At 40.6% G+C, this 12500-nt stretch overlaps 1 protein-coding gene across 1 annotated transcript in view; it reads left to right on the top strand.

Annotated features, from left to right (window-relative positions):
* Nucleotides 1–12500, top strand: part of LOC143032874 (glucose dehydrogenase [FAD, quinone]-like) — a 298368-nt gene that overhangs the window by 250640 nt on the left and 35228 nt on the right. The window lies entirely within an intron of this gene.

Raw genomic sequence — 12500 nt, 5'->3', positions numbered from 1 at the left:
GAGCGAGCGAGAGAGAGAGAGAGAGAGAGAGAGAGAGAGAGAGAGAGAGAGAGAGAGAGAGAGAGAGAGAGAGAGAGAGAGAGAGAGAGAGAGAGAGAGAGAGAGAGAGAGAGAAACAGAGAGAGAGGGGGAGAGGGAAAGAGATAGAGGGCGAGAGGGAAAGAGAATGTCGAGAGAGAGAGGGCGAGAGGACGAAAGGACAAGAGAGAAAGAGAGAGGGGGAGGGGGAAAGCGAGGGGGAAGGGGGAGAGCGAGGGAAAGCGAGGTGGAGGGAGGGAAGAAGATAGATAGATAGATAGATAGATAGATAGATAGATAGATAGATAGAGAGGGGGAGGAGGGGATAAGAAGAGATTACAAAGGATTACAAAGGAGGAGCATGCCGACAGGAGACCTTTTGATCCATATCTAGGTCGGATGCAAAAAAAAAAAAAAAAAAAAAAAAAAAAAAATATATCATATTAATAATAAATTAAAACTATAATAATGTAAAAATAACAAATAAAATTCATAAATAAATGCATAGGTATAGTTGAATAACAAACAAACAGGTAAATAGTAAATGATTATAAACTGACATATTACTAATAATAAATGAAAATCAGACAGACAAATGAAAACAAAACAAAAACAAATAATATAACATAAATTATAATCATTACAGCATCTTACTTAGGTATTTATCTAAATGATTCTTAAAGCTTCGAACTGAACTACATTGCACTACCTGTGCAGGAAGTTTATTCCATTCATTAACTACACGGTTGGCAAAGTTGTTTCTACCTACTTCCAAATTGAATCTATTTCCGGACAGTTTGAGACCATTGTTTCTTGTCTGATTCTCATTCAATGTGAAAATTTGGTCACTTTTGATGTTGTCAATTCCCTTTAAAATCTTAAAGACCTGTATCAAGTCACCTCTGAGTCTACGCTTTTTTAGGGAAAACAGATTCATGTGCTTAAGTCGATTTTCGTATGATTTATTTTTGATATTTGGAATCAGTTTTGTGGCTCGCCGTTGTACTTTTTCCAGTCTGTCAATGTCTTTAATGAGATTCGGTGACCATACGGAAACAGCATATTCCAAATGTGGACGAACTAACGATTTATATAGCTTGTTAATGAGTGATGGACTTTTGAAATCAAAAGATCGCGCAATCAATCCCAGAATCTTATTTGCTTTCTCAGAGGCTGAAATACACTGCTTGGATGATTTGAGGTCGTTACTGACAATTACGCCGAGATCTTTTTCACTATCCACTTTTGTTAACGAATTTCCAAATAACTTGTAATCGTACTTGCTGTTATTTTTACCTATGTGCATTACCTTGCATTTACTTGTGTTAAATTTCATTAGCCACTTTTCAGACCATTGCTGTAATTGACCTAAATCTTCTTGAATATCTAATTGGTTTGAGTGATCATTTGCCACTCCGCACAGTTTTGTATCATCAGCAAATTTGGAAACAGTAGATTTTAGTCCATGGTCTATATCATTTATATATACTATGAATAGAAGTGGCCCAAGAATGGAACCCTGAGGAACTCCACTTGCAACACTTTTCCATCCAGAAATTGTTCCATTTAAAACAACTCTCTGTTTTCGACCTTTCAACCAATTACTAGTCCAACCTAATAGGCTACCACTTATTCCATGCAAAGCTAATTTAGTAAGTAGTCTTTCGTGTTTCTTTTGTCATAATTCGAGATAACTGTGTTGTAGAATTCGAGTAAGTTAGTCACGCAAGAACGTTTCCGTCTGAAACCATGCTGGCTATCATTTATCAAACGGTTACTTTCTAAATGATATTCGATATCATCTCTGATGATAGTTTCCATTATTTTTCCTACGATCGAAGTCAAACTTATAGGCCTATAGTTATTTGGTTTCTTTTTGTCACCTTTTTTGAATATGGGAGTAACGTTAGCTAGCTTCCATTCTCTTGGGACATCTCCGGATATGATGGATTTCTTGAAAATAATTTCTAATGGAGCAACAATCTCATTTTTCATTTCCTTTAAGATTCTTGGATGCCAACCGTCAGGCCCTGGTGTTTTATTAACTTTGAGTTTGTCTATACACCTTTTAATTTTTTCTTTTGTTATAAATACACTAAAAGAGAGAGGGGGAAAGAGAGGGAGAGATAGGGAGAGAGAGAGAGAGAGAGAGAGAGAGAGAGAGAGAGAGAGAGAGAGAGAGAGAGAGAGAGAGAGAGAGAGAGAGTGAAAGGGTGAGGCAGGGTGTAACAGATGAGCAGGGTGAGAGGGTGAGGCAGGTGTAAAAGGTGAGACAGAGTGAGAGAGGAAGAGAGAGAGGGGGGAGAGCGACTTTCAATAGAGGATTCTAGAGTTCTTTTTCAGAGACCTTACCAATGTGACTCATTTCACCCAGATTCCAGTACAATATTCTAAATCAGTTCCCGAAACTTTTCCAGTACGTGACCCCTTTCAGTAGTACCAAACATACCATGACTCCCACCTTTATAAGCCTTCTGAAACCATACCAATTTTTATATCGCTGATACATTATCTTAAAATTTAAAAGATTAATCACAGCAGAGAGCAATATTTTTATTGCTGTTTATTAATAAAAGATTGATTTAATTATACAGTTTAATGAGAAGGATGTGTTTACTATTTTGATACTAAGAAATCAATACGCAGATTTGTGTAGCTAAATGTACACACAGTTAGACACTCCATGTACCCCAGAAAAATTTTCATGACCCATTTTTGGGTCATGATCCGCAGTTTAGGAACCCCTGTTCTGATGAGTAAAAGCAGCAATGACTGCAACAGCTCTGTAGGGAAGAGGCCAAACGCAGAGTATGGGAGTCCAATATATTTTATGTTTCGCCCAGCAGGGCTTCTTCAGAAATAACATCGATGAAAAACATTTTACTCCTTATATAGCCCGAGCCTTGCGGGGAGAAACAAACATTAAAATGGTGTACACACAATTTGCGCAAATTGCTTGTTACTTGTCGGAAATGGGTGATTAAAATCCATTCTACAGCATTGTACACGATAGTCGGTAGCTTTAAATCCATGTAGAAAATTTCGTTGAAAAAAATTATAAGTAAGTCTTTGACCCTGATAAGCGGGATAGATTTCTCCAGAGTTCTTACCTACGCCTAAACCCATCATCACTTTTGTGTACTCGGCAGCTATGGCAAGTGGCAGTCACCGATAACCGTTGAGGACTGAATCCGGACTGTCGTAGCTACGGTTTGAGATCAAAGCACAATGCGCTACAGCGAATCCATACATATATATGTATATATATATATATATATACATATATATATATATATATATATATATATATATATGTTTACATATACATATACATATACATATGTGACAACAAAAGCATGATGTGTCCTCCGAAACTTACTCGTATGCTATAACCGATCTAATCAGAAGACATTTAAAAATATTATATTCACCTCCAGTACATCCCACACTGGAGTCCTTGAAGGCCCTTGGGGGTCCACAGCAGCTTCAAAGATGGCCTGCAACTAGTCGACAGTGGATGCCAGACGATTCTCTTCGGTGTTGAAACCATCCACTAGGGGGTTACGAAACGGTATTTCACAAAAAAAAAAAATCTATGGAGAAAGAGACTGGGAACAACTATCTTATTTCTATCATACACCACAGGGCGATTTCACCCGAGGGACATCCCTTTCCACCCCTCCGCATTCAGAGTGTCAAGGAATCGATCTTTAATCATTCTTGTGGCTCCAGTAGTCCTTTGAGTGGCTGGGTGTGTAACCCCTCCCAAGTCCAGGTGATCACACTTAAATAAAATCACCTGAGGGGTTGCAGGAAGAAAATCAATAAAGTTTGACATAGTCACGGATAATGAGATCACAGCTTTTGACTCTGGAAGGAAAGAAGGTCGAATAGAAGCATTCAGTGATGCTCCTCGGTTGGGTTCACCCTGAAAAGGACCACAGCGAGCCTGGCCTAGCCCTCGGCCTTGCTGTTTTTTCTTCTTCGTTCCCTTCGCCAGCTTTCCTTGACTCGAGCTCAGAAACGTGCGCCACCAGCCGGACTTGACTAGGCAGCCAACCGTGGCGAGGCTGTGAAGAACCCGGTAATACCACTCTCCGACAACCTTAACCGTAACTTCGTGGCCGAACGTGAGTTACTAGTCCTCGCTGCCACGTTCACACGCTCCTATGCGAGTTCCTGAACAGTTTTCGGGTAAATTTACATATAAGGGTATATCAATTTTGTCCGCGGTCTATCATTGCATCTCCTTATCAATCTGTATATGCACATAATTTAGCCTCTATAAAGTCGCATTTTTCTGTATTCAATATTTTGTTTTCGGCCATTCAGGAGCAATAGTGTGCCGATGTGGTGTGCTGGGTTTCGATCCCGCCCTAGAACATCGAAGACCCAGGTTCGATCTCCGTTGCTTGCGAGTGACTCTTCCTTACCCTGGTTGTCCGAGTGCATAGGACTGAGGTGTCCAATTTGGCCGCAACTAAGCTCATCCTGGTGTAAGCTTGTTATATCACTGTGAAATATCACTTAGTAAACGGCACCCAGAGGGAACTGTTATCGCGCCAGCTCCCATGAACTCCCACCAGCTCCCACCAGGGAGGGATCCTTCGGAGACCGGTGTAATTAGACCCCATTACCCTAGGGCTGGGGACCGGGAGCCGGGGAGGAGGCAGCCGTAACCTCATTGGTCAGAGGAATGTTGACATCTTCGGCCGAGGCATTCATTCTTTCGTTTATTCATACAGAAAGCGGTGGAGGTTGGGAGGGGGAGGGAAGACCCTGAGGGATACTCGAGTGTCACTGGGATATGGTCCCCGAATAGCCTTTCACCCAATGTCATTGATAACGACGGCGCATGGCACTTTCATGGAATGAAGGGTCCCCTTCCAGTAAGACAACTGGAAGCTTTACCTAAAATAGTCTCCAATAAGCTGAAATGTACTAGCTGGCTAAGTTTTAACTGATAATGACGCCCTATCAGATTAATCAAATTACGTTAACCTGAAGAAAATTTATTCAGGGTATACCCATGTTGCAAGGATTAATCATAATATAAACTAAAAGAAAAATGTCTGAAGAAGGGGACGAGTGCAGATTGATTTCTTTAGATAAACTGCCAAAAGCCAGACGGGATAAGCAAATGAAGACATTTTTGTAGCAGGCCGACACTCGTCATTGGCGATTCTATTTGGGTATTACAACGACGAAAGTCTATCAAGGATACGTACCACCTTAACCACTAGCTACAAGTGGGCTTGGTTCTCCGTAAAATAGAGATTAGGACGTCAGTTAGCAGTCGAGTCAAATCCTACGGGAGTTAGATTAACCCCGAGGTTGGAGAATCTTATAGTCTCAGTAGCATAGTCGGTAGAGTGTCGGCCTGCCACCGCGCAAATATGGGTTCGAGTCCGGGGACAACTATCGGAATTATTTGATTGACACATATATATATATATATATATATATATATATATATATATATATATATATATATATGTGTGTGTGTGTGTGTGTGTGTGTGTGTGTGTGTGTGTGTGTGTGTGTGTGTACATATATATACATATATATATATATATATATATATATATATATAGGGTATACTGTAGGCATATAATGTATATATATATATATATACATATATATGTGTGTGTGTGTGTGTGTGTGTGTGTGTGTGTGTGTGTGTGTGTGTGTGTGTGTGTGTGTGTGTGTATTTACCTAGTTGTATTACAAGGGGAAGGGAGCTTTGCTCGTAGTGACCCGTCTATGTATCTTTCAGCATCAAGTGTTTTCTTAAAATCTTGAATAGTATTTGCACAAACTGTTTCTTTATCTAAGTTATTCCAGATATCCAGCACTCTGTGTGGGAAACTATTCTTTTTCCGATCTCTTCTATAGTTATCCTTTAGTAAATCATTCCTGTCAAGGATTTCCATTCCTTTCATGATTCTAAATATAGTCAGTGGCAGCGAAAAAAAAATACACGGGAGCGACGAGTGATTTCGCTCGGGAAAGTTCCAATGTCGCTCTCGCAAATCCAATAGCGGGAATGATCCCCCACAAAAAAATCGCTCCCGCGGTAAGATTCAACGTTTTTCATGCATTATCCATCATTTGGCAATCCCTGAATCCCATCACCAAAGATGAAAGGATCAGAGCAAACACAACTTACCCGTGATCAATCATTGCATTATCAATCGATATCATAAACGCAACGCATCAATCAACTTTAATTTGTTGATGTACGTACATATGTGTACGCGGTATAGCTGCTAGAGTTCAATGGCTTACCTAGCCTAGCTTCGTATCAGCTGCATGCGCGCGTATACTAGTACATGTTGACTAGACTCTACACGACTATCGTGCTACATAATGTCGCTAGTTGCGAATTGCATGATACCTGTATGCAGGGAAGTTAATTGGTTTCATGCAGCTAGCTGCCCAATCAACGCGCTGACTACATGTACAATGCACCATACCCAATACCACATCACCGCATGCATACGTACACTGTACATATACAAACTCGCTCCAACATGAGTAATGAGTTAGCCTTCCAATAGTTTGAAGGAAATCGAACCTGCAAAAACATGGCTCTGGAAGTATCAAAAATGGCTCTGGTAATTACAAAAAAATGGCTCTGGTGAAATAGAAAAAAATGAAATATGGCTCTGGGAAAAAATATATATATATATATTTTTCCCTGGTCAGTAGATCACCTATTTCTCTTCTCTGTTCTAGTGTTGGTAGTTCCAATTTCGATAATCTTTGTTTGTATGTTAAATTGGAAAGAGCTGGTGCCAACTTTGTTGTTGCCCTCTGTATTCTTTCTAGTTTCCTTATATTCTTTTCAGTACTGGGTGTCCATAGTGTCGCTGCATATTCCAGTTTTGGTCTAATCAATGTATCTAATATATATATATATATTTTTTTTTTTATCATTTCTTCATCCAAGTAATCAAATACCACTTTCATTTACCTTAATAGGTTGTAGGTTTCACCGACTATTTTGTTTATATATTTATCCGGTGTCATGTCTTTGCTGATTAGTACTCCAAGGTCCCTTTCCGAGTGCACTTTCTTGATTTCCTCTTCGCCAGTTTTGTATTTTTTTAGAATTCTGTTTTTGCTTTTTCCAAACTCCATTATGCTACACTCCCTTATATTGAAGTTCACTTCCCATTTTTGAGTCCATTTCCAGACTTTATCCAGGTCTGATCGTAATGAATCACAGTCCTCTTCTGTTCTTACTTTTTTTTTTAATATTTTTGCATCATCTGCGAAGAAATTCACATATAACATTCAACTCCTTCATCCATGTCGTTTATGTATATGGCAAACATGATTGGAGCCAGCACCGACCCTTGTGGAACACCACTTATCATTTCTTCCCATTTCGAGTATTTGTCTCTAATTACTGCTCTTATTTTTCTCCCAGTCAGGAAATCTCCCATTCATTCTAACAATTTACCTGCGATGCCACCTATTGATTCTAATTTTCTTATCAATTTCTTGTGTGGTACTTTGCCAAATGCCTTTTGTAGGTACAGTCTGCCCATCCATCCCTCTCATCTATTACATCTATTAGTCTCGAGTAGAAGCAGATTAGGTTTGTTGTACATGATCTTCTTTGTCTAAATCCAAATTGGCTTGGGGTTTAGGATAGATTATTCTTCCAGGTGTTTAACCCATCTACTTTTGATCACTTTTTCACATATTTTAGCTGCTGTGCTTGTTAGGGAGACCGGTCTGTAGTTAGTTGGATTTTCCCTTTTTCCTCTTTTATATATCGGTACTATGTTTGCATTTTTCTAGTCTTGTGGTACCTTACCTTGTTTGAACGAGCATTTGATTATAGTGCGTATTTTATCTGTTAATTCCTCTACGCATTTATTCTATATCCAATTTGTAATTCCATCCGGATCATGCGATTTTCTGACATCAAGGTTTTTATTTGGTCACTGATTTCCTTCTTTGTTGCAGTTATTTCCATCATTGGGGGGGGGGATTTCTATCTCTCTATTCCCTCACAGTAAGGTGTGTTCTCAATTGTGAAAACCGATTTGAAGTGGTTGCTCATAACTTCTGCAATTTTTTTTTTATTCTGTGTATTCATAACTTCCTTGGCGCAACTTTTCTATTTCTTGTCTATTTTTTAGTTTACCGTTCACATATCTATAGAATAGTTTCGGTTGTTCCTTGCATTTTTCTATTATTTCCTTTTCATAATTTCCTGTTTCTTCCCTGCGTATTTTTACATAATCGTTTCTTAGTTTGATGCATGTTTGCCATTTGCTCCTTTTCTATTTTATTCTTATATATATATATATGTATATATGTATATATATATATATATATATATATATATATATACATATACATATATAAATGAATAACTAAAAATAAAAAGTCCACTGAGAAAAGGCATGTGTTTCTTTCGTCCTTCCGGCTTATCCGTGGCAAACAGGGGACACCGAGAGCGGTGGGGGTAAGCAAAGATTGGCGATTAACTTTGTATACAAAATTAAAACATTTCCAAAGTGACACTTTTTTAAAAATGTTACATGCCATGGACGATCATCGTTGAGCCATGGACGATCGTCGTTGGGCCGTGGGCGATCATCGTTGAGCCGTGGACGATCATCGTTGAACCGTGGTCGATCATCGTTGAGCCGTGGACGATCATCGTTGAGCCGTGGACGATCATCGTTGAGCCATGGACGATCATCATTGAGTCAAGAATGATAATCATTGAGCCGTGGACGATCATAGTTAGCCGTGGACGATCATAGTTGGGCCGTGGACGATCATCGTTGAGCAATGGACGATCATCGTTGAGCCGTGTAAGATCATCGTTGAGCCGTGGACGATCATCGTTAAGCCGTGGACGATCATCGTTGAGCCATGGACGATCATCGTTGAGCCATGGACGATCATCCTTAACCCGTGGACGACCATCGTTGAGCCATGGACGATCATCGTTGGGCCGTGGACGATCATCGTTTAGCCGTGGATGATGATCGTTGGGCCATGAACGATCATCGTTGAGCAATGGACGATCATCGTTGAGCTATGGACATTGTTGAGTCAAGAATGATTAATTATCGTTCAGTCGTGGACGATCATAGTTGAGCCGTGGAGATTATCGTTGAGCCGTGGACGATCATCGATAGGCCATGGACGATCATCGTTGAGCCATGGACGATCATCGTTGAGCCATGGACGATCATCGTTAAACCGTGGACGATCATCGTTAAGCCGTGGACGATCATCGTTAAGCCGTGGACGATCATCGTTGAGTCAAGAACGATCATCGTTGAGCCATGAACGATCATCGTTGAGCCGTGGACAATCATTGTTGAGCCATGGATGATCATTGAGCTGTGGATGATCATGGTTGAGCAATGGGCGATCATCGTTGAGCAATGGACTATCATCGTTGAGTCAAGAACGATCATCGTTGAGCCATGGACGATCATCGTTGAGCCGTGGACGATCATCGTTGAGCCCTGGATGATCATCGTTGGGCCGTGGACGATCATCGTTGAGCCGTGGATGATGATCGTTTAGCAATGGACGATCATCGTTGAGCCGTGGACGATCATCGTTGAGCCGTGGACGATCATCATTGAGCCATGGACGATCATCGTTGAGTCAAGAACGATAATCGTTGAGTCATGGACGATCATCGTTGAGCCGTGGACGATCATCGTTGAGCCGTGGACGATCATCGTTGAGCCATGGACGATCATCGTTGAACCATGGACGATCATCTTTGTGCCGTGGATGATAATCGTTGAGCCGTGGATGATAATCGTTGAGCAATGGACGATCATCGTTGAGCAATGGACGATCATCGTTGAGCAATGGACGATCATCATTGAGCCGTGGACGATCATCGTTGAGTCAAGAACGATCATTGTTGAGCCATGGACGTTGTTGAGTCAAGAATGATCATCGTTCAGCCGTGGACGATCATCGTTGAGCCGTAAACGATCATCGTTAGGCCATGGACGCTCATCGTTGAGTTATGGACGATCATCGTTAAGCCCTGAACGATCATCGTTTTGCAATGGACGATCATTCTTGAGCCGTGGACGATCATCGTTGAGTCAAGAACGATCATCGTTAAGCCATGGTGTCGAAGTTCTCGAAGCTGCCGAACTTCTCGAAGGCGCCAAATTTCTCGAAGGTGCCGAAGTTCTCGAAAGTGTCGAAGTTCTCGAAGTTCTCGAAAGTGCCGAAATTTTCGAAGGTGCCGAAGTTCTCGAAGATGCCAAAGTTCTCGAAGGTGCCAAAGTTCTCGAAGGCGCCGAAGTTCGCGAAGGAGCAGAAGTTCTCGAAGGCGCCGAAGTTCTCGAAGGAGCCGAAGTTGTCGAAGGTGCCGAAGTTCTCGAAGGTGCCGAAGTTCTCGAAGGTGTCGAAGTTCTCGAAGGTACCGAAGTTCTCGAAGGTGCCGAAGTTCTCGAAGGTGCCGAAGCTCTCGAAGGTGCCGAAGTTCTCGAAAGTGCCGTAGTTCTCGAAAGTGCCGAAGTTCTCGAAGTTCTCGAAGGTCTCGAAGTTCTGGAAGGTCTCGAAGTTCTGGAAGCTCTCGAAATTCTGGAAGGTCTCGAAGATCTCGAAGTTCTTGGTGTTCGTAGACAGCTCATTCCGGTGACCCCGTCTCACTGGCGAGTTGTCAATAGACGCCATGAAGAGTCTAAGAAGTGTATAACTGGGATGAGGCGATTAGTCGAGCGTTTTAGCTCATTCCTGGACTTCCCGTCCTCGCATATGAAAACCAGTCTTCTGTTAGAATAAAGTGTATTTGTAAAATTGTGTGTGTGCGTGCGTGTGTATATATATATATATATGTGTGTGTGTGTGTGTGTGTGTGTGTGTGTGTGTGTGTGTGTGTGTGTGTGTGTGTGTGTGTGTGTGTGTGTATTCACTTGGTCTTTGGATCACGTGTTGGACTCGTGATCGACAGCTATTTCCCTCCTGGAAGAGAGCTCAGAGCTCGTAGGTCCGATCTATGGGTAATGCTATGACCTTGCACACACACACCCCCCTAACTCCCCGCCCACGAGAGTCAGAGTACGACCCGAGGCACAGTGATACCGAAATAATTTCGGCCCTGGGCAGGATTCGAACTGGGTGCTGGGAGCATTTCTGCTTCCCAGTTCAGCGCTCTACCAACTATGCCACATATATATACGTATATATATACATATATATACGTACATATATATATATATATATATATATATATATATACGTATATATATATACATATATATGTATACGTATATATATATATATATACATATATATACATATATATATATATATATATGTACATATATGTGTATATATATATATATTATATGTATATATATATGTGTATATATATGTATATATATATATATGTATATATATGTATATATATACATATATATATATATTTATATATATGTATATATATACATATATATATATATGTATATATATGTATATATATGTATGTATATATATATATGTATATATATATAAATGTGTATATATATATATATATATATATATATATATATATATATACGTATATATCAATGAATAACTAAAAATAAAAAAGTCCACTGAGATATGGCATGTGTTTCTTTCGTCCTTCCGGTCTATCCGTGGCAAACAGGGGACACCGAGAGCGGTAGGGGTAAGCAAAGATTAGCGATTAACTTTGACGGGGAACGTCACCCCGGAGACGTGCACGATGCCCGAAAACGCGGCAATCAAGAGAAGGAGGCAACGCCATTTCTGGAAGTGGGTGGCTGATTGCAAGAAGGTCTCAAAAGGAAGTCTTGAGAATAACCGGGGGTTACAGAATACTTTACGGGCTGAACACACTAAAGCATATCATGAACTTTACAACAACACGAAGACTTTTTCGGTCCACAAAACAATTAAAGAATTCCACAGGAAAGTCATTCGGTTCAACGCTTCCCTAAGGGAGTGCAAAGATTTTGAGTACAGCGACGAAAAGTTTGATACTCTGGAATTGTTTGATAGAGAAATAACAGAAGAACAGTCAAATGGTTTTTCGAAGCATTACTCTGTGGGGTACAAAAGTTTCACGAAGCATGGTGGACGAAGCGACCATAGAATCTACCAGATGCATTATCTCGCTTTATCTTAAGGCATACCAGAGGGCTAAACGTTACAACAAATATGCGGTCAAGAAGGTCAAAGACGCGCTGAAGAAAAAGAATGACCGGCGTCCCGTGAAAGAGGAAACGCCCGAAAACCTTTCTGGTGCGCCAGGGAATGATAGCAGTATTCGAGTAAATTTGAGGCAGAGAAGTTAAATGAGGACCGAGCACGAGAAATTCTTCAAAAGACGGAAGAGAGGATCTCAAAAAGAGAAATGCGCGCAAAATTGAAGGAAGAAAAGTCCAAAAAGATACGAGAAGCACGAGAATTGCGGGTGTTAAAAAGAGAAGAGAAGGCCCAAA

The sequence above is a fragment of the Oratosquilla oratoria genome, chromosome 14, assembly GCF_046742065.1.
Source record: "Oratosquilla oratoria isolate Oo_2021 chromosome 14, ASM4674206v1, whole genome shotgun sequence".
In the NCBI taxonomy this organism is placed as follows: domain Eukaryota; kingdom Metazoa; phylum Arthropoda; class Malacostraca; order Stomatopoda; family Squillidae; genus Oratosquilla; species Oratosquilla oratoria.
Note: the sequence above shows the minus strand (reverse complement) of the source record. Positions and strands in the feature narration are given on the sequence as shown.